At 39.1% G+C, this 22380-nt stretch overlaps 1 protein-coding gene and 1 long non-coding RNA gene across 39 annotated transcripts in view; one reads left to right on the top strand and one right to left on the bottom strand.

The window, feature by feature from the left end:
• The window catches only part of ZBTB20 (zinc finger and BTB domain containing 20), a 469842-nt gene that overhangs the window by 239207 nt on the left and 208255 nt on the right, over nucleotides 1–22380 (top strand). For 9 of the 38 annotated variants that reach the window (XM_064410182.1, XM_064410177.1, XM_064410180.1 and 6 more), the window contains one exon: nucleotides 10935–11001. The exons of 28 other annotated variants lie outside the window; for them this stretch is intronic. The gene's annotated coding sequence lies outside the window, so the exon portion shown is untranslated. Of the gene's footprint in view, nucleotides 1–10927; nucleotides 11002–22380 lie in introns of those variants that run through there. One more of the 38 variants, XM_064410203.1, reaches the window with a different exon arrangement.
• LOC135294630 (uncharacterized) lies at nucleotides 9615–22376 on the bottom strand. The gene is made up of 2 exons (XR_010356710.1): nucleotides 21995–22376; nucleotides 9615–15264 (listed from the first exon to the last, which is right to left on the bottom strand). It is a non-coding gene; the product is annotated as an uncharacterized LOC135294630 (long non-coding RNA).

The following is a 22380-nucleotide window of genomic DNA, read 5'->3' as shown; positions in this document are numbered from 1 at the left end:
TCTTTTTAAATCAATAGGAATTTTGCCATTGACTTGAATTTGAATTGTTGAAAGGACTCTTATTTTCAGGGAAGAGATCTAAAAGTGTCAGAACAAGCACATCTGTTAGCCAGACATCACTTCAAAATCCTGAATTTAGTAGGAAGTTTTAAAGGCTTTGTGGGAAATAATGGACTGCTTTGGGGAACTGCAGAGTATTCAGATTAATCATCTAGACAGAAGTTTGTGAGTTTAGGGACTTTTCTGTACAGAAATGCTGGAATCATGAGTCAAATGTTACGGTACATCACTTGGTTCTGCTAAAGAGGTATATCATCCTTTTAACTTGTGAAATCCTACTGTCTAAAGGTATGTCAAAGTAAAATAGTTCAGGCAGGGACAACATCAGCAAAAACTGTGACTGTTACTAATTTCACCCTCACTGGTATTTGTTCCATGCAATTGCTGCTTATTCTTCCTAATTTGCAGTACAGATGATTTTATTTTATTTTGTTGTTGTTATTGTTGTTTATCTACATGAATAGACAAGCTCATGAAATGGTCTCAAGCAGCAAATGGCTTTGGAAGTCAGACAAAGTGAACGAATCTCCACTTTATAAACGTATGGGGATGCTGAAAGAACAAATGCTTCAGCAAGCAACTTTAAAGAGGAATTGGGATGTGGAGTTTCTGAAGGAAAGGAATTGGAGGTGACAGAGCACAATACAGCCTGAGCTTAATGACACACTGAGTAGAGAAATTTAATTACATAAAGAAGGATAATAGATGAATCAACTAGAAAAACATACACCAGAGAGAGCAGGGAGAAAAGAAAAAGAAAAGAACCATCTGACCATAGGAAAACAAAATAGATCTTTGCAGTATCTTACTAGCCAGCCTGTGAAACCAAAGAGAGTATATGAAATTTTTAAAAACTCATTTATTTCTGAGACAGCCAGGGAAAGGATACTGTGAGGCAAGACAGGACTCTGCCCTCATTCAGCTCAGACTGCTTCAAAGGTCTGCCTGGTGTGATAAATAGAGCAAACTCCTTTGTGATCTCTGGATGAAAGTCACGATAGTAAGTAAAAAAAAAAATCTGTCAGAGGCCAAGTCCAGCAATCCTCAGCCCTGATTCAGGCAAAACTGCCATTGTTTCACACATGAGTGTCTGGAAAACAGAGGATACAGGGGCACTGAGCCAACTGTTTTTTGGGTTTTGGTTTTTTTTTCCTTTTCTCCTTCTCTATTTTTCTAAAATTTATTGGGGGCGGGGGGTGGGGGGGGGAGGTGGAAAGCAAGCTGAACAGCTTTTCAGCATGGAGAAAACTGTGAGAAAGGGCAGGGGCCTCCCACTTGGGGTGCCTTGTCAAGGCTGAGCAAATCCACCACTACTTTCTTTCCACCTGCCCCCAACCTGCTTTATGCTTTGCAAGAACTTGTCTTCTTTCAGACCAAAGAAGAACTTTGCAGAAAGTTATGGGCAAACAGTCTGAATGGAAACTGCTCTGCAAACATAATTGTAGCATTTGCAGTTAAATGCAAACTAGCAAAGCAGTGGGAACAACCGGGTCTTCAGCAGAGAGAGGCCAGTATAAATGCTTTGATAGTTAGATGGATTTGAATTAAACACCTTTTTAGCATCTTAAACGAAACAGTCTCACCTCTGCTTCAGGATATATCCATTATTTCCCTCTCTCTTTCCCCTCCGCCTTGCCTATGTGTACAATAAATTCATAGTCAAAACAAAGCAAGCAGCTCTGATTCTCCTAAGGGCTGCGTTGAAATCAATGAAACATCTTGGTGATCTATTGTTCTTAAAAGCGTTCACACTGAGTCACTTCCTCAGCGTCTTCTTCTTGCAGCTCAGGGTAGAATTTCACCTCAGGTTTCAGTGATCATTTGGGAGGCTGGGGGTGCACTGTGGCTGCTTTCCTTTCCCTTGGGAGTAAGCTTTCCTAGTTCAGATAACTTTTGCAATTACTAAGTAATAAGAAAAGCAGTTATTTGGGTGCCATTCCTTTCAAGTGTTGAAGGCAGTGCAAGTTTGGAAGAAACACATTGCAGAGACAGGCTTCACACTGTGCTTCACAGGCAGTCTTAAATCATACCAAAGGCAGATGAGGTTTTCCCTGAGTAAGAAATGAGTTAAAAACAGGCAAAATCCTGATCTTTTACCCAGGCACAATTCCAACAACTTTAGAAGAGCTGCTTTTGACTTAGAGCATTGTAACAAAGATCAGAATCTGGGCTTCAATAAGGACTTTAACATTTGGCCACAGTCCCGTGAAGGCCTTTATTAATTTATTTATTTATTAAAAAGGAAAATTGCAGCAACTTTAATAACCCTTACCTCAAAGTTCACTTGAAAGAAGACTAGTAAGACTTTTTACTGAGAGAAGGAAAAAAAAAAAGTTTAGCTATGGTCAGCCAGGGTGGGAAATTCCATTGTGGCTGCAAGCCCATGGCAGGTAGAGTGGAATTTAATGAAGGAAACTGCTGTGTTTTTGTGTCTTTCTGTATGTTTTTCCTTTAAAACCAAGAGCTGGGCAGGCTTCCCATTTGACCTGATGTGACCCAAGCAAATTGCTTCTTATATAAAAACAACTGCAGACTTGGAGAATGTGAAAATGCACTGTATCCTTTTTCCAACTCAGGGAAAATGAAAGCCTGAGAAACAGGACAGCCCTGTCAATACTCGTTGAGCAAAACTATCACTCAAGCCCTATAAAGAGAGATTAGAACAGGCTTCCTTATGCCAGAGGGATTCATTATAAGTTAGATCTCTTTAGGTGTTTTTTTTTTAAAACAGACACACCATCAGTAAGAGAAAAATCCATTTTTCAGAATTTTTTTTTTTTTTTTTGTGAAGGGAGGAGAAAAATAAACTCTCATAAAGGAGGAGAAAGGGGGAGCAAGAGGGAAGAAAAAGATTTTAACTAACGCACCCAAACAAAAAGAAATAAATTGATAATTGTTAAAATTTGGGCAAAAAGCCCAACTTTTAGCCTTTGCTGTAACTTGGGAGAGCACAGGCACAGGGATTCAGGGTGTGTCTACTGATATTGTATTCAGATGTGTTGCCTTGGCAAGTGTACTGACGGATTTATTTAAAAAACAAAGCAAAAAAAAAAGGCATTGTGTGCTCGTGAAATGACTTCATAAAATCCTTCCTTTTATGAATTATTTTGATCACAGGGCTTGTTGTTTAAATTTCTAAAGTACTGTGCTTTTTTTTTTTTTTAATTGCCTTCTTTTCAGAACTGTCTGTTCTCAAGTTGGCACCTTCCGCATAGCAGCATGCAGAGATTAAAGGAGAGGGGAGGGAGGGGAGGTGCAGAGGCTTTCATCAGACCAAGGGGGTGACGTGGTGCATAAGCAAACTCACATCTTCTGTTGGTCACCCCTAAAGGAATCCTGAGCTCTGAGCCACTCTGCTCCCTTGCAGCCATGTCTAATCTGCATCACGCACTCCAAGGAGACGCAAGCAAACACTTGGACAGTCACATCGTGCCATATTAGAGGAGACAGAATAGATTTTTGTTTGCTATGTCTTTCTTAAAGTGGAGGTGAACAACTTCCTACACAGGAGAGGAAGCTATGGTAATACTTTCCAAGTTCAATGAGGCCTATTTTTCCAAAACACAGGTTTTTGGTTCCATGGGTTTCTGACTGTTTCTGGAGGTTTTTCCTACCATGGCTCAGGAGTGCAGCTGAGAGACACCATGAGCACTCTCAGCATTGCACACTAAAGCGGCACCATGTAAAAGGAAACTCCCGATTGTTTGGTTCCAGATATGGTGTTAAGGATCTGCAAAGTCAGTGTTAGTTACTTCCACAAGATCAACATTCACCATCATCACCATCCAGATCCTGTATTTATCTAGAAGTTATAACGGAATTTTTAGATGAGGCATGAAACCTACAGTTCAGGAGAGCAAGGGTTCACTTGCAATGTCTACTTTTTATTTTCTGGGGAACATTCACAAGACCCTTATTGTATTTTGTGTTACTTGATTAAGTCTGATATAACATAGTACTTGTGACAGCCCGCCCAGGACTGTTACTGCTTGTGTAAAGGAGGAGGTCAGAACCGTACTGACCTGAGGAGGGCTGTGAGCTTTTTCATGTAAGGTTGTATTTACAGCATTAGGATTTCCAGAGAAAGGTTGTATTTCTGCCCAGAATGCTGGTGTTTTCAGAAGGAGATAACCTGATTCTTGGGCCTAGCACTGATTTGAGGTTAGAATTAAGAGATTGATGTTACATGTATTGATTTTTTGGGTCTCTTCTCATTGCCCTGTCTGCTGAGCAAACAGATAACAGCTGCACATTTAAATGGATAAAGAGATAGCATACAGTGATTCAGGGTTGTAGATTGCATCGAAAAAGATGCTGCTTCCCATAGAAGCAAATGGTCCTTGTTTGGTTGGCTGAATGTAGTTTGAGAGGTTTGTCTCTGTCTTTAGTGGTAAGAGCAGTTGTTCCTCTGGATATCCAGTCCCCTAAGCCAGAAGACAGGGATGGTGAGCAGAATGAAGCCCCATCCAAGACGAAATGTAGTTAGCAGCCTACTGCACCATTCAGACACACACAAGTCTGTGGGGCCAGATGAAATGCACCCAAGCCTACTGAGTGGAGGTACTGGCTGAAGTGCTCGCCGAGCCACTTTCCATCCTGGGTCAGCAGTCCTGTCTGAGAGTGGTTTAGCATTGGAATGGGCTGCCCAGGGAAGTGGTGGTGTCACCATCCCTGGATGCATTTAAGAGAGATGTGGGTTTGACTCTGAGGGAAATGGTTTAGTGGTGGGGTTGGCTGTTCTCAGTTAACAGTTGCACTCGATGCTCTTAAGAGTCTTTCCAACCTAAATGATTCTCTGACTTTTTTGCTGTATGGAATTTTTCTACAGGTGGCATAGTAGACTGGTAGACTTGTTTTTAACTGTGTACAGGAAAGTTCCAAGGAGACAAATAGTGGAAACCTTATTATTTCATTCTAGAGAATTTTCTTCATAGTTTTGAGACACTTTGTTCCCAGAAACTCTTTTCCACAGCCTAACACATCATTCTGCTACAGAGGAATAGATAGAGAAGTAAATTTTCTGTTTACTTCAGGTCTTTTCCCTTAGCAGATAAGACACCGTTCTCTTCTCCAGACTTAAACTTTGTGTGGCAGGAGGTTAGTGTCATTCAGCAAACTTTCCTTGATAGCAGATCTTCTTGTCCCTTAGCCAGGAGGATGTATTGTCCTTGACATTATGAAGTTTATGTAAGACTATACAAAGAGCAAAATGTGCTTTTTTACTTCCTCTGTGTAAACACTAGAACCCCTTCATACATACCTCATGACAGACTAGAGACCATGCCATCTAACTTTTCAGTGTGTGTGTATATATATATATATATATAAATCAGTGTATATCATTAATATATTTATTCAGTGTATATATATTAGATATTCATCTGGTAGCAGCTGAATTATTTCTTTAAAATATCTTCTGTTGTTTCTGTAATTGTTTTTTTGAATCCACTGTACCCACAAGTATTTTTCAGCCTGGACTTTTTCTGTGGCATCTAATGTGAAGTGCAGTGCACCAATCAACAAAATGTTGTGACATTCTTACTGTGCAGCTTTGGAGAGGTTGCCTACTTTAAGAACTTGTTGGGACATAAAATAATTTCTGTGAATTATACCTTTTCTTAAATAAAATGAAAAAAGTAATGAGCACTGGTTTTAGGTTAGTCTTAATTTTACTTATGGATGTTTAGCAATACGTAATTTCAGCAGTAGAATGCAGTGCCTATCCTGTCAAACCAGTCCTGTTGTATCATTTTACTGAACAAAGCATTTGGCAGGTTGAGGAGAATGGTTTAGGTGCATAGGTGTCTTCCTGAGATTTAAAATTGGGGCACTGTAAGGTGTCTGCATTTTTGACAATGGACCTCAGAACTCGTTTGAATTCCAGCAAAAGGCCTGAGGAAATTACTAAAAAGAGGACAAAGTGCATTTTGCAGGTCATGGAAGAAATCCTTTTGTGTGACAGTTCTCCCAGTTTGGGTGGACTGTCACAGGACCGTGTTGTAATGTATTATCCATTTTTTAAGTTAGATAAATTCTCAGCAGCTTTTTTTAGTCCATACTCTTTTATAGATCTCAGCAGGGATTTTGACCAAGAAACAAGCAAGTAGTGCTTCAGGATTTAATGCTAGATTTTTATGTTCCTGGTCTTGACCATGTGTATGACCAGATTTCTGAGTGAAAGGCAGGATAAAACGAAGATGTTGCTAAGCGAAAAGCAGATGAAGGAATTTCTGGTTTAAAAATCCAAATTAAAGTATCAGCAGGAGATTTGCAGTCTGTTTAGACTATTTCTAATTTGTACAAGCCTGCGTGGACCTATTTGTTTCTCATTTAATGGCACACCCACAACTTTCATTGGCTTCAATGCAATTATTGTTACAGCTCCAGGAACTTTCCCAAGAAGTCTGCAACAAAAACCATTTATCTAAGTGGAATGCTTCCAGTGGCACCTGTATGCCATGGGATGGGCTGTACACGTAGGTACCTCTAGGCTGAGTACTATGGAAAATAGTTTATGTTCTTGTTTAAAAAGGATGCAAAACAAAATAGATGTTCTGCTCAATATTTTTTTTTTTTAATGGAAGAAGTAGTAACAACATGAAAAGCTACCAGTAATAATTATAAAAATTTTGTGATGGGCACTACAATTTTCTGTATGTAATGGTTCAGAAAAATTTGGTTTTTTTCTGGAATTTGAGGCTGTCACTGATTTTGAGATGTCTCAGTTCTACTGGGAACTGCATTTGTAAACATTGAAATATTTACCTTACATATGCATTTTATGTTATATATATTTGTTATATTTTCTGAGAAGTGACAGAAATATAAATCCTGGCATTAGTATTTTGAATTCTGGTAGGTTTGTCTACCTGAAAAAATTCTAATGGAACTTATAAACTCTTGTGAATACTTCTAACTGTGACTAGTCCTGTAGGACTAAAAATTCAGTGTAATAGCTAACCAGCTGTAAGCTAAGTATATGACTGCATGTTTTTATAATCAGAGATTTAAATTTTTTAAGAAACTGCACAGGAATTTTATCATCTGCTTCAAAAAACCAGGACCCTTTTTGGAATAAGAAACACGAGTATTACTAACCTCAAGTATAGAGGGAGAAAACTTAGACCGTTAAAACTGCAAAACAGGCTGAAATGAGGAAATTGTGTTTACCCAGGTTGGAATCTGGCAAGCGCACTTGAAATACTTTTATTTTTCTTTCTTTCTTATTCACAGAGTTGCAGGATTTGAGTTAGGTCTAAAGTTAAAATAAATATGATGATATCTCACTTGAGAAGAACTCTACCTCCTTTATTTAAGAATTTGTATAAAGCATTCAATGAGGTTGAGTAGTATTTTATTTGGTTAAATTAGGGTTTGAGGTTTGTAAAGTTTAAACTTGGTCCCCTTTTGAGAATGATTTAAGACAGGAATGCTATAATCATCTAGTTATATGAGGCTAGAGCAGGTGCCGGTGATGGAAAAATGTTTTTTTTCTCCTTCCATCTGTTCTCTGAAGAACTGCTTAATTCTTCTTGCAGGAATCTATTAAAAGCTTTTCATAAGGTTTCCCTGTAGGCAGACAATTCACTGCAGAACCCCATAGGCAGTGCCTTTGGAGGTACTGGGAGTAACTCGTGCACAGGCTCAGCCTTCTTTTCCAGGTGGAATGAGAAAAACAGGAAAGTATGCTTAGGGATCCTCTCTGTATCTCTCTTTTGAGTGCAGCAGAGATTGAACAAACTGAAGAGTAGCTTCATGATCCATTTCTGCTAGTGGGAATAACATTACTTTCTGTTGTATTTAAAACAATGAATGGAATTGGGTTGCTTTCCCTCCTGTATGAGTATGTGTCCGTTATTCCAGTTTTGGTTTTTTGAATATTCAAACCAATACCAAACAAAAGTGAAACTACCTTGAAAATGTTTAACTTGTTACAGTTTCTGCTTCTGAATCAAGGCAACTTGAGTTTATCAGACTAGATGTCCTGTAGTTGGGCAAATAAGTTGCCCGGCATTCCTTACTTCTTTGTTTGTCTTTGTGACAGGGGTTCCTAGATGTCAGAGCTCTAAATTTTTTTTTAAACTCAGGGTCATTTTTTCTTCTCAGTGCAGATTTCTTCACAATACTGCTAATATTAATATTCATACATAAATCCTTTCTGTAGCTACAGAGGAAAGGTTCCCAAATGTTTGAGTCTTCCCATCTGTATACTGAGAATGCCATCAGATGAGAAGGTAGAAAAGAGTAAAGAGAGTTTACAGCAGAAAAGTATTAGAGGAATTCCCCCAACAGACACCTCCCCTGCAGGAAAACAGGAGCATGTGTGTACAGGAAAAGTCTGACAAGTTTGGTGTGAGTTGGGATTTAAATTTCCTCCAAGCTCTGAAGTTAAGGAATTCAGCCTTTGTGTCTAACCTGTAGCAATTTTCTTAGGGTCAAAGTTGCAGCTAAGAGTAAAAATCCTTCCTGCTTAATGTTGAAAATCCAAAAGTCAGGATTTTAGATTTTTCTCTAAAATAAATGAAGATAAATTGGCCTGGGGTTAATTATTCTCCTCCTTTGATACTCTTGTTATGATATAACAGATTTCTCTTTACAGGTTATTGTCTACATGCAGATTTTATTTTACAGATAGCTTAAATAAAGGGGTTAAACACTACCCAACACTGCCACACTTGTCTGTAGTCAGAAAAAGAACAGGTCTTCATTACTTCTGATTTGAGCTTTCCTCTTGGGTTTCCCCTGAGCTGGCATTGCTTGACATGGACACAGGTTTTAATGTAGGGTAATCTTCCATATTTCTGGACTGTTTAAATTTTTGTTTGTTTCTCTCCATTTCCAAACACCCTGTTATCTCAGCTAAATCACTGAAGGGAAGGAATATTCTAGGAGGTATGATAAGAGGCTTGCTCTTGTTTCATACATTTTCTTCTAGATGATTACTCTTGACCTCCATTGGAGAGGGAGGACTGGGCTAAATGGAGCATCTGCCCCCATATATTCCCATTTTATTCGGGAGACTTTCTGCATGTATTTTGCAGCTTCAAATCAAATTACCTGGTAGTGAAGGCTTGAAGGTAATTTGGATACCCAGAGAAGTCCTCCTTTCTTCTCTGTAAAAGGACTATGCATGTTGCATGTATCAAAAGGACCATGAACGTTATATTTATCTATCTTGCAAATGAGTTCTTTCTAAATACTTTGAATAAGAGTATCAGGACTGTATTTTTCTTACAGAAGTCTGGGTGATTTGAACAGTTATTTCTATAATAATGAAAGCATGTTTCAGATACAAGAAAATTTTCTGGGTTTTTTTTGTGGCCTTGAGTAGATCACAATGGCCCTTTACCACTGTTTTTCCATTTCAGCCATTGTGAGTCTTGAATAACTAACATTTGGAAGCATTTTTGCAAATGAAAGCTGGTTATGAAAATGCACGGATAGAAAAGCAAACAGTATGATCCTAGACGAGTGTTTTCCAAAGGCATTCTGATGAACTTCCCCTGAAACTTAGCTCTGTATATGTGAGCTTCAAAAAACAGAGACAATATCTGTAGTATTACATTTAGTTTTATTCATTAAAGAAACGTTTGAAATGCGTTATTCTGTTTAGTCCAGCAAGGACCCCCAAGTTAACTGATGTGTTATGGGCTGCTCCATGGCACAAAAGCACAAGAGAAAATATTCTCTTTTCCTTTCCCAGTTTTTGCATTGTGACCTGACATTTATGCATATTGCATAAAGCAAATTCTGAATACTAGAGCTTCACTGACTTGAGGCTGACAAACATTTTTTTTTTTCCCTCTTACTTGCTTTTTGTCGTTTTCTGATAAGTTCAACATACTGTATACTATGCATGCCTTTCCAGACAGCACAGAAAGGATTGGTTATAGACTTTACATGGCTGCAGCATAATTTTGTTCATGTCCAGCTTTTCAGTACAAAAGTAATGTATACCTGAGTTCAACAAAAACCGTTGTGTTTGCCTGATCATATTGTCTACATAACCAAATAATCTAAAGTATGCATGGTTTGATAGACTAAGCATCCAACAAAAGCTTCTTTAAAATGAGTCATATCTTTGATTCAACAGTCACATTAGTTGAAATTAATCAGTCTTCCTGTTGCTGGCACTGGGAAATTTAAGAAGAAAAGCAAAAGAATTGCTGCAACAAAACAATGCCATCCATTGTAAGGCAGTGCCAGCCAGGGATACCAGGCAGCAACCAGCCAGTCCAAATCAGCACTTATTTATTAATTCCAGGAATGTCTCAAATATTTGAGGGCAGTTTCCGGACAGAGCAGTGATGGCAGAGGGTTCTGGCATTTCAGTTTGTCAAGGCGTCATGGATCTCCTGTTGAGAAGTGTTCACATTAGGGCACTCATTTCATTACACTTGATGTAATTGTCCTTCACGCTGTCCTAGCAGGAGTGGCAAAAAAGGTTCACCGACAAATAAAGCAAGTAGCACTCCTTTTAGCATCCCATTGGGAGGCCAAGTTCATTTTTTTTCTTTCTCCATTTTTGAAACTTAATTTTACATCAAACAAGAGGTCAGAATTCAAGCACAATAGTTTAGATGTGCTCACTTAAAAACTATGTATGATAGTTACTATGTCCGTGGTCATTTTTAGGCATAAAGGGAATCTATATATTTTTACTCCCTTGTTATCCTAGTGCTGCCTTCTCTATATTTGCATTACAGATTTATTAGATCTTTCGAAAGTACCTCCAGTCATTGTACAGACACCTATTCCTTCAAGTGTTTCTCTCCCTCCATTACTTCTTAACTGACAATTATTCTCCTATGCCAGGTCTAGTTCTCATTTCCTTGGTCTCTCGCTTACCAAATTTTTCCCTTCTGCTTTCACAGTTCAAAGACTCCTATTGCCTTATGGATTGAATGCAGACATAGCCAAGTGAAAGTCAGTGGCTTGGAGGTAAAACAATGCTATTTGGGCAAACTGAGCCATAAATCTATTAACTTATTAATGCTGATTCCATGCTCAGGTGTTTCCTTCTGACTTCTGGAGTTGCATCCACATTTTGCATGAGCATTATTATAGATTTCTTTGTACAAACAAGATGGGTACACATCAGTCAGTCCCAAGGTTGGCAGCATAAATTCACAGAAAATGAAATTTGATCTTAAAAGCTGTAAAATGCAAGGGGAAAAAACACATTTGAAAAAGTTTTTAGATCTATTTTAGAGATTACCATTCTGGAGTTGTAATATGAGCATGTAGCAGAAGTTCATTAAGCAAAGCAGTTAATATCTGAAATGAATTTATGGACTTGTTTGGCTTTTGTTTTTCCTTGTCCAGCAGTAGAATCCAGTACCAAACTTATATCCTGCATTTCTGTCACCATGCCTTTTCCAATTCTGTTTCTGCTCCATCCCATTTACTCATTTTTCTCAGCCATTTTCCTTGATTTGTCACTATATGTCTAGCTTGTTTCCAAGAGACACAGATCTCCATGTCTTTAAAGCAAGCTTTTTGCTCTTCTATAAGTGACATAGTTCTTGTCCACTTCTCATGTATTCAGGCCTGGTGTTAGGCAAGACACACTGTTCTTCAGAACTGGATGAGTGATGCTCACTGTAGCCCACTTGGCTGCTGAGAAATGGCCTCCTACTTAATTTTTCTCCACCAAAGGCTGATGGAATTCCTGGAGTTCCTGGGTTTGCACCCTGCTCCAAGCATTGGCTAAGGATGACTGTTTCCCACTCCACACTAACCTGCTCTTGTTTGCTATACTTCTCCCTTACAATCATGAAGCACAATAGTGCAAAATAAGGTTAAGATTCCCAGTTTACCCAAGAGCAGTCTGCAGTGCCAGGCCAGGTGCCTGAGAGCACGGCTTCCTTCAAGCTCACAAACCACCTGGGGATCAGAGCAGTGAAGGTTGGCAGAGCTCAGTCCAGAGTGGAAAGGCAAATGCTGGGTGGCTGTAGAGTGAGCCAAACATGGTGATTACAGTCTGACATGGAAGATTGTCCCAGGAAAAACAGTTAAAACAGGAGTAACTATAGATTAATACTTTAGGACTGGTGGAGGAAACAATGGACATTCTTCATTAGTAGACTGTAGCCTCAGTAAAATGTAGGGATTATTTCTGAATGGATGTGTAGATCTTGGCCTGGGCAGGCTGTCTTCTTCCCTGTTTTTTAATGTATTCACCAAATGTGTGAGAAATTAAAACTGCACAATGAGCAGCATTTCCTCCCTGCAAACTTGCAGTGCACCAGCTAAGAGAGAAAATGGTTTCCTGGGGATATGCATCTTTTATACTCTTTTCTGACTAGCACTATATCATTACATCTTCAGTCAATCAAAGTATGTGTCTTTAATATATATATTTACTCATGCACATATATATCATTCCAGTAACTAGCTGTGGAAAGGAAGGAAAACAGTTATAAAAACAAGAATTCTGAACAACAAACAAGCTTAGTGTACAACTAAAGGAAACTTTGAAGAAACAGACCTTCATGAAGGAATAGCACTGTTGGAACCATATGTTTTCCATGTACCAGGAGACTGTTTTAATAGTTTACAAATGTATTTAGCCACAGAAGGTCTAAAATTAGTCAATGTTTTAAAGGGCTAAAGATTGACACAAGTCATTCCAGTTAGTGAACGACTTATTTTCATCTACATCAAGTGAATAAACTTATATAACTGAGCGGTTGTTTATGGAGGACTGGTGTTCTGTGGCTGCTGATTAGAGTTGTACAAAACTTTGCTGCTAACTTGTAGTATTAATTTGTTTCAGCCATTGTGTCTTGTGGGAAATATGGTGGCCTAGACCACAAGTCACTCAAGTTCTGTCCCTGCTCTGCTGCTGCTCTGCTCCATGGTCTAGAACAAGGTGTTCTTCCACACTGTAGCAGTTTTGCCCTCATAAAATAGGAAATCCCTTTGTAAACTATTTTGAGAACTGCTGATGAAAGATGCTGTCTATGAGCTTTGCCAGTCTTTTCTCCCACAGTTTGTTTGAGTTTAGTAGCCTAAAGTGAAACTCAGGTGAGTCTTCAGGGCCTCCAGGGTTTGCGCTGAAGTTGTACAAAACCTTGTATACAGCATGTTTTCACTTTAACAGCTCCAGGGTTACTCCGAGCCAGGCTCCCCATCGTTAACAGGGCTTGCGAACCTCAGGAAATCCTTCATCTGATCTGAATTATGAATTGGCAAGGAAATCAACATCTTCTGCTGAGCAGCAGAGATTTTATGAGGCTGTGCAACACTGTCTCCACAAAAGCTTGGTTCTATTTCAGTTGTGCTCAAACACTCGCTCTGCTCTGTTGCACACCCTGTGCATTCTGCTCTTCATCCTTAGATGAACTTCATCCCAGATGGCTTCATCCTTGATTGACTGTACTGTGTATGACCACAACTGAGGCACGTGTACTGATGTCACTGTGTTCTGTGACCACACACACCTCTGCTGAACTGGAGGCTGCTCTGGGCTCCTGCCTCCATGATACCATGCTCTCAAATGAAAGAGAGGTTACCTTTTCAATCCAACTGGGCATCTTCCTCATCACAACAGCTCTTTTCATTGTGGTTTGAGCCACTCAGAGACAAAACTAAGTCACAGAGCTACCTGGCAGTGTCAGTCATTGAACAGTGTTCAAGCATGCTTTTCTGTTAGTTCTGTAGTGGCTCTCTATGCTCACTTGATGGGTTTTCATCCCAATGGCTCTTCTACAGGGTTTCAAGTCTGTAAAGAACTCATCTCTATTCTATACACACATTGGTGGGAGCAAGCTTAAAAAAAAGATGTACCTAGAAGAAAGGAGGAAAGGGGACTTGATTCTCAACAGGTCCAGTACTTTACCAGAAATCTGGACAGTATTTCCATCTTTTTCCCGCCCAGGGTGATAATGTAGTAGTGCAAAGAAACCTGAAAACAGAAAAATCTTACTGGATTTTCTGCGTTACTGAAAATCCTCTTCAGATCTTTTATTTTAAAAATGGTCAAAATGTACATAAGAAAAGGAGCTATATTAGCTCCTTTAATAAAGTATTCCTTTCATTCTCTGTCAAAAATGGTCACATGCTAAACATTGAACAAAAAAATTTGAAATGTTAAAGGAATAAAACTCTTCAGGGAATAAATTATTTTTACAACTGGCCAATATAAAATAATACAGTACAAGTCTCTTAAAGTAGTAATTGATAAAGGAATAAAGCTGCTAAAAGAGTATATTTTTCATTCGCTGGAGCTAACTGTATAATAGCACTCAGCTGTATTTAATCTCTGGAGGCCTACAGAACAAGCACAAAAATGAACATAACTTAAAATCGACGAGTGATCTTTCATGAGATCTGTGCTACCTGCTGCCTGCTGGCAACAGCCATGTTACTGCAGCAAGCCTACTCGATCAGCCCCACTGTACTTTGCCTTTCAGAGTCTTTTTTTATCTGTATGTTAAGTAAGTAATTCCCAAGACATCCCTTTTAAGTGAAAAATAATTACTCTTCCAGTCAGGGAAACTGAGATACGGAGAGGATGAAGCCTTTGCCTGGGGTCAGGCTGGTTTGTTCTACCATGTAATATGGCTGTAATGGGACTCAGTCCTTCTACAGAATGCTGATTGAAAACATGCTAGAATAAAAATTTGAAATTGTGGTTTTACTGGATACTACAGAACAGGAACACAACTGTGCTGGGCCCAGGTCCTACAGCTTCCTACAGTGCACACTTAAATCCCAGTATAGAAATCAAGTACCAGTGTCTGGTTGATTAAAGAATCCTTGCATTATATTATAGAGCTATGTGAGTGGGCTTCAAAGGCTGACCTCACAGGGGCAAAAAGAGAGCATCCAAAGAGGGAGAAAATTCCCCCACTGTGTGATTCTTGTTTGCCTTTGAAACAGGTCTGTCTCATAAATTTCTTAGATTTTCATTAAGGAAAAGAAGATAAATTTTTCTTTAGGTAGATACATGGAGAGATTCTTGGTTGAAGAAAATGGAGAGAGAGTGGGGACTTGGAAGAATGCATACAAATGGCATTTCATTTATCCTTCTGCTGTCTTGGTGGGTCTTGGAGAGGCCAAGTGATCTCTAGCTTGTACAGGCTTCACCCAAGTGACGTTCTCTCCCCAGAGTCTCTTCCTGTTTTTCCATCCACTGCTCAGACTGTCTGTCCCAGCAGAACTGCTTCATTTTTCTTGAGATCAGTCACACTGAAACAACTGAATAGAATTAGAGTTTTTAACTGTGTCTGTCAGCTACTTTGGGTTTGCTTTTCTCCCATCACCCATGAGCTCATTTTCCATTAATTTAATCAGAAGTAAGACCAAGGGCTTTTATCTAAATAGTCTTGAATTTGGCATGTATTTTAAAACTGAATAATTCTTTATGTTGAAGTCATGAAGCTACCTTCTTTTCATAGCACTTGCTTATAAAGCTATTAACCTAATTATATGAAATTTTAATGACATTTGAAATTTTGAAATGTATCTACATTTTATAGGATTTCTGGGGTTTGGTTCCCTAAGAAAGGACTTCCTTATTTTCTTACGTTGCTTACTTTGTTTAGTTCTAGGGGAGAATATGCCAGAAACTTTGATGAGTGGGTAAAAATAGTAGATTTGCCTGTGTAAATTTCTACCCCATGCATACCCTGTGTCCTTGCATCATATTGCCTAGTCTGTTTATTGTAAACAGACTGTATCAATTCAGGAATAGTAGCATACTTTTTATCAAAGCAGAGATAGTTTCCCTTTATAATCCCCAGAACGAGTTGGAAATTTCTCTCACTAATTATTTTAGGATAGAAATTGTTATTCTTTGAGACCTGGTGGGTGAAATAAAAAAAAAAAAAGGCAGCTAGAAAAAAGAAAAAGCTTCAGAGCTCCAGTCTTTTTCCTAATGGTGGTTTTAAGCATAAGAAAGAAGTGAGGAGAGTAAGAAAAAGAATAAATTGCAGTATTCCTAACTTACCAAATAATACATTTTGTTTCTGCCTCACTTTAAAAAGACCCAAAAAATGTTGTTTAAACTTGGGTTATTTTGTAGATACCCTTGAGAGTCTGCTAATAAATGAAGTGCCAAACAAGTTAGTTCTGTAGTTTCAAAGTGGTACATACATAACATATGTAGACAGAATATCACTTGTGCCTGAACCTCACTATTTTTCTGTTGAGCTCTGTCTCCATTCTCATGGAAACCAACCACTGATTGACAGTAATGCTGTGAACTTCCACTTATTAGCTAATGCTAACTTTTCTTGAAAATAGGAGCTGAGTGTAGCATTATGGAATATTCATGGAACAAAATTCCAGAGAGAGAGGTCTCAGGGTCAGGAGGAGGGAGGGAATGAGAGACAGATGCCAGATTGCCTGTAGAGAGTCCAAGCATGTGTTTTTGTTTGTAGCAATGATGCACATGCCTTTTGCGGGTGCAATTATTGCTTTTGCCTTTGAAAGTTTTACTATAAATCTGTTTCTCAATCTCCCTTCATTTTTGACCCAAATTAACCTCTCTTCTATACAGTTGTGTTACTTAACCGCAGTTCCACTTGGGAATATCCATGCACCATCATGCTCCAGGTGTTCTCCCCTAAATTTTAGAGATCGCTCTGAATTCAAATCTGTTTCTGATCAGGTTTAATCCATTAGTCTTTCTGTCTTTTCATGATCTTCATGCACTGGATTTTATCCCTCACTGAGTCATTGCAATGAACACCACTACGAGTGAAAAAAATAATTTGCCCTTTATTTTTGGTCTCTGCCTACCATGCAGCTTTAAGCAAAGGCATATGATCTGTAAGCAGATGAAAACTGAGACCTAAAGTATTTGAATATCCATTTAACATATCGTGACACTTTCCTTTTAATCTATCAAATGCTTAAAAATCTGAATTCTCTTGTTCTAGCAATAAGCTTGTCTTATTTGAGTGACACTTCAGGTCTAATGAAGCTGACTGCAGGTGACTCACTGCTAACTGTGCAACAGATGTGGGGTGAAAGCTTTTAGCAGCCATACACTTCCAAGTGGGAATTCCCTGCCTGTAGTATTTGTGACATTGATACTGTGCTATTTTCCCGTGTCAGATTCAGGCTTTATTGTGGACCTGACAGGTTCAAAGTCACAGAAGCTACTTCTTGTCATAGAGTATTTCAGAGAGAAGGCATTTAATAGTGTATTAGCATTTGTTAGTTTTATTTAGGAAATGGAGAAAAAATTGCATCTCAGTATTCTTGTACTCCTGGGGGAGCTTTCAACCCTCAGAGCATTTCCTAAGCTTGCCCTCGTCCCTAGGCTGGGGTTCTGACAAACGTGCTGCAGCTTACTAGGGGAAGAGATTGAAGTTCAATTCAACTGCCATATCTGGATGAACAGAATATGTACTAGTTTGAAATGTTGTTAAAGTTACCATAAAAAAAGCTAAGTATCAGAATATAGATTCATATCATATTGTGTGCATGGTCAGGAATTTTCCATCACCTTGTCTTCTGGAAAGAGAATCTTTTGAAGCTCAGGAGCTTTTTTTGGGAGACACAGCATGCTGCCTGCAAGTCTCCCCACATGCTTTGGGGAAGCTTCTCCTTTGGTGTGTCCTGCAATTTGCAGGATTGATGCTGGGAGAGAAAGAGCTGTGCAACAGCTCACAAATGTAAGCCTTGAGGTGCTAGGGAAGTCAAGGAGGGGCAGATGGGTTGGCACAGTTTCATGGTTTCTGGTGGGCTGCCCACAGTGGTTTGAAGTAATTGTAGTCTGCATCACTTCTGTCACAGCTGAGTGGTAGACTTCATCCCACGTGGGATGCAACCAACTAAATAGGGTTGGTCACTTGGGGTAACTGTTGAGTGTGGATGCCCACTGTCCTAAAGAGACTATGTGCTTAGTGGATTTCAGCCAAGAGCTCTCTGCATTACTGTTTATCAAGAAAGCCATACTTCTGAGCCACAGGTGTGTATCTGGGCCCTCAGAAGTAATTTAAATGCATATATATGTATTTTTATTTTATTTTATATAGGGCAAAGTTGCCTGAAGCCTGTGTATTAGTTAATAACCCCCTCCAGGTTACCGTCTCTAATCTTGTAATGAAATTGAGTTAATAAATCCAAGATATTATTAAATAAAGTAAGTATTTAATATTGCTTGTCCTCTTTGAATCCAAGTTGCAATACAACAGAATTTCATTTTATAAATAACACCTTTCGTGCTAGCACCACAGGGCATGATTCAAAAGAATCTAAATAGAACATGAATGCTGTAATCAAATGCAGACCCCAGGAAGGCAGATTAAAAAGGCATGTTGCTGGTTAGCACAGCAGACAGGGTAAGTATAGCAGGTCACAGCAGAAAAGCTAGTTACAAAAACAAGGGCACAATCAAATGAAAATTGTTTTCTTGCCCACTCCAAAACCATGACTGACTGCTTCTGTGTCCGTGACCCATTTTTTTTAAATAAAGGAAGATTTTGAGAGGTTGTTACATTTTAATTGCTTTGTACCAAACAAGAAAACAACAACAAAAAAATAATTTCTCAACTCTGTGTTTGCATGTGGAGGACAGCAGGAGAATATCTATTTATAGGTAGAGACACTACAGCTGGAGAAGACTTTTCCACTAGGTTTATTTCATCTCTGTTTATCTCATCTGTTAGCACCCACTGCCAAAGGCTGTGTGTCTCCTGCTGTATAGAGGAACATCGAGCAGAGGGAGAAGGTGCAGGGCACTGCCATGAAGTTTGCCTTGCAAAGGGCAACACTTGCATCCTGCAAGTGTTCAGTGCTGAGGCAGAAGTGGCAGGAGCAAAGCAGACGGGTCTCCAAAGCCCATGACGCCCAGGGTCCAGAGGCAGCCCTGCCCTGGTAACATCGCCCTGCAGCGCTGCCCGGCCGCCGGCACGTGCCTGGCTCTCATGGCCACGCTGTCTTCCTGTCTTTCTTCCTTGAGGGTGTCACAAAGGTGACGCAGAGGTTAATGGAGCAAAGAGAAGAATTAACCTCCATGTGCTTATCTGCAGCTGCTCCCAAGGTTTGGTTGTAGCATGGCCTTTCTCTAAGCACAGAGCTTTAGCTCATGGAGGGATGCAGGGAGGGGAGGAAAGGAAAGTCAGGGTCTCCAAGCACTCTCCTTCTTCTGCTGGGGTTCTTTTCTCTTTCTTTGCTGAGCTGGGGAAAGCAGCGTCCTTTTTGAGGCCTGTCCTCTCTATATTGCTACAAGGCAGGAAGAGAAACCCTTTATTGTGTCTATTGTATTCTCTGTGTGCACATAGGTACAATTGCTGCAAAACACATTTGGTGTTCTAGTTCAAAGACTAACAGCCAAGACAGGGGAAGGAATAAAACTCTGGTGATTTTATTTGTATGTAAGTGTGTATGTACAAATGTACATCCACAAATGTCTACATTTATATTTGTGTGCGCAACATGGTTGCAAATATTAAAAATATTATATAGAAGAAGCTTGTGTTATAACTAGGTACCACCTCCAAGACTCCCAGTTATTTCCATGTAGGAAATGTGGAAATTCCCAAGAAAAATGAAAGTCAGTACAGTTAGCTCACTGAGCTGCTTAAAGAATTAAAGTGTTTTGATAGGCAGTCTATTAATTTACTTTAACAGGTAGAATCAAACTAGCCTAATGCAAATAATGAGTCACAAAAACTAGTCTGTAAACAGTATAGTGAAAAGAAAAAATAATCATAAATTAACCTTCCAGAGTAGTCTGCTGTACTCAAGGTAAATGAAATATTTAGTGGTGGCAGTAGCAAAAAATGAAATATGAGATCTTGCATCCCAAGTTATTAGTGACCTGTTAAAAGACAGTCTGAAAAGTGCCTTTACCAAATTAAAATTTTGAAAAAGGGCACAAATGGGAAATGTCAAAATAAAAAATCTGAAGAAAATTATTTTTGTCCTCCTGGCTCTTATTATTTTGCCATTCTGAGGCTGTGGCCACTGTTAATGCTAGTGAAGCAAGAATGGCACAATTCAGTCTCCTGAAGTATGTAATGGAAATAGTCTACACTGACAGGCAGACAGTTGGAATTTGCTGAGATTTGCTGAGATTTGATCATAATTGCATGATCTGTTCACTGCGTGTGTTTTTTTGTTTAGTATAATTTTCAGAAACTTCGTGGTTTGTTTTTTTTTTTAATAGAAGATTTCATTTGGTTCTCTGTTCCCTGTGTTCACAGTACACCCATCCTTAATGCTTAATGATACTAAATAATAAGAATGCCAGAGTGCTTAATTTAATGTCTGCTATTGATCTCTGGACTGTTTAGCAAATGTCTTACTAAACACAGAGGGCCATACACTGCCCCCACTTCCATCTATGTAAATCTCCTGAAGTATTGGGAACCTAAGGTCAGTTGATCCCTCCTAATTGTATTTCCTGCTTAAAAATGTTAAAGGTTTTCCTCATCACAGACAGGAATTATTTTTTAAATTCTGTTCCGTTATTCTTTGTGTGCCTCTCTGCTCTCTGAGCACTCAGCTCTCTGGACCTCTCACTAATAAGGTTTCACTTGCAAGAGCTCACATTTGTCTCAGTTTTCTTCAGTATTTCTGGCAATGCTGGTAAACATAAAGGTAGTGAGAGAAATGAATGCTGAGCTGATTTGTAAATGAGCAAAGCATTTCTTAGTGAGGTCAGATCAGCTGACAGCTTCTCTCTGTCATCCACTGCCCTTCCAGGGCAAGGCCCTCTTTGGTATCTGCTCTTATGAGCTGGATGGTCAGGTTGACAATTTGCCAATTAATCTGGCAAGATCAATGAGACTCCCATTCCCCCACAGCTCTCCCAGTGCTATGTCACTGATGTCACTTCTACTGCTCTGTCTCAATAAATCTCTTGGAAATGCCTCCTTCTTTTATTTCATTAAGATCACTGTGGTATTGTAGAACTACAAATGCTTTAACAGTCTCTTCTCCTAAAGACCTGAACCTGAAGAAGCTGTGACTGACTATAAATTTTGCATTAAAGGCTCTTGGCTTTTATTTTCAGCCATACTTCAGTCTTAAACTTGTCTCTGCCTTACCCACCTACATTGTAGACTAACTGTTGCTAGCAAAATCTATGACAGCATTACTTTGCCAGCAAGAACACACAGATGTAAAACTAATTAGTTAAAAAAACATATTTTCATTTGTGTCTTGTGAATACAGTAATCCTCAAGAATTCAACAGATTAGGAATTTTTTAAGGACTTGATAAGCTGCATTTTGTGGTGGGCACTAGATTCTTTCAGCACTGCATCTCTTTCTCAAATGGTGAAGTACCCTAAAACAGAAGTTCAGGTTGAGATTGCCAAGGCATTTTCAGTTATCTCATGGTCTTTCAGTCTTTCGTCCCACTTTTCCTCTCAAGTAGGTCCTCACCTGCTGTACACTGCTTTCCTAGTCATGACCCAAAACCCAGAACTATCAAACACTTCAGTTCCCATCAGCAATCTATGATCTTTTACTGAGGCAGGTTTAATCAGCTTGCTAATAATGACTTGTAGCATACTGGTTTCTCTTAGGCTCGGGCCATCCCCCATTCTAGGTCTCTAAATGTGCTTGATAAATTATTTGAATTACTCTTTCAATTGCCATCTGTAGTTCCTCATAAAGAGACTGCTATTTGCTGTGCGTTGTGCCAAATCACGCAATAGTTTTTTGCAAAGCCAGGGACTGTACTGAAATCACCAAACTCGTGTCACTTGTGAGCTGCAGTACAATAACAAGTTAGCTTTAAGTAGGTTACAGTTGTAGTCTCTTGTGAGATGAGAATGATGACCTTGGAACTCTGACCTGTAAATCTCAAAAATTGTGGGGAAGTACGAGAGAAGAGAGTTTCATGTACCTCAAGTTTTTAATACATATATAAAATTATTGTTATAAATATGAATCATAAAATGAATAAAATGTCACTCTTATGCATAAATAAATATAGAAACATATGCATACGAATCTACACTTACATATGTTGTGACCTTCTCCTCCTTCCCCTTGCTTTGAACTTCCTCCTTGAATGTGTCCTAATGGTGGAGTGACAATCATCAGATCTAAAGAAATTTAGTGCTGTGTGAAACCTTGGAATAGTGACGTCTGTTGAATGTGGACAGTTTTGTTTGTCTACTGGGAAATCGCATGAACTTCCCAATTTTTTTTTTTTCAAGTTTGCATTGCCCTCCTCCTCCCCACCCAAGGGAGGGTAGCTTCAGGAGAAATGGCTGCTTTCTTGCTTTCTGGTGTGGTGTAAAGTTTTCCGTCAAGAGACAATAATGTACATTCCTCTGGCAGGACGGGATGGATTTTTTTGTTTCTCTTGCTGTTGTTTATTTATAAGACATTTCCTCTTGCTTAG

This window comes from Passer domesticus, chromosome 2, assembly GCF_036417665.1.
Source record: "Passer domesticus isolate bPasDom1 chromosome 2, bPasDom1.hap1, whole genome shotgun sequence".
In the NCBI taxonomy this organism is placed as follows: domain Eukaryota; kingdom Metazoa; phylum Chordata; class Aves; order Passeriformes; family Passeridae; genus Passer; species Passer domesticus.
Note: the sequence above shows the minus strand (reverse complement) of the source record. Positions and strands in the feature narration are given on the sequence as shown.